This window comes from Bison bison, unplaced genomic scaffold, assembly GCF_000754665.1.
Source record: "Bison bison bison isolate TAMUID 2011002044 unplaced genomic scaffold, Bison_UMD1.0 scf7180017864135, whole genome shotgun sequence".
Lineage (NCBI taxonomy): Eukaryota > Metazoa > Chordata > Mammalia > Artiodactyla > Bovidae > Bison > Bison bison.
Genome location: NW_011494707.1, coordinates 6,131,116 through 6,131,459, shown reverse-complemented (window position 1 = coordinate 6,131,459; position 344 = coordinate 6,131,116). Strand labels below are relative to the sequence as shown.

The 344-nt window shown below is 53.5% G+C and overlaps 1 protein-coding gene across 1 annotated transcript in view; it reads right to left on the bottom strand.

The window, feature by feature from the left end:
- Window positions 1-344, bottom strand: part of MPV17L (MPV17 mitochondrial membrane protein-like) — a 5,663-nt gene that overhangs the window by 4,181 nt on the left and 1,138 nt on the right. The window lies entirely within an intron of this gene.

The window sequence follows — 344 nt, the reverse complement described above, 5'->3', positions numbered from 1 at the left end:
TTCTGAAGAGGGGGGCTCCCTGCACCCTCACAGGTACAGAATCCTCTCATAACAGGGGTCCAAGGTCTTCTCACATTATCTGTGGGTTTTGAAGTGGGAGTGGGACTCCCTTCAGGTAACCTTGTTACAAAAGCAGGAGAATGGCCCTGAGCACACATTCTGGGGGGAAACAGGTGGGACCCGGAGGTTCAGATGGTAAAGAATCTGCCTGCAATACAGGAGACCTGGGTTCGATCCCTGCGTTTGGACAGATCCCCTGGAGAAGGAATTGGCAACCCACTCCAATATTCTTGCCTGGAGAATCCCATGGACAGAAGAGCCTGGGGAGGCTACAGTGCATGGGG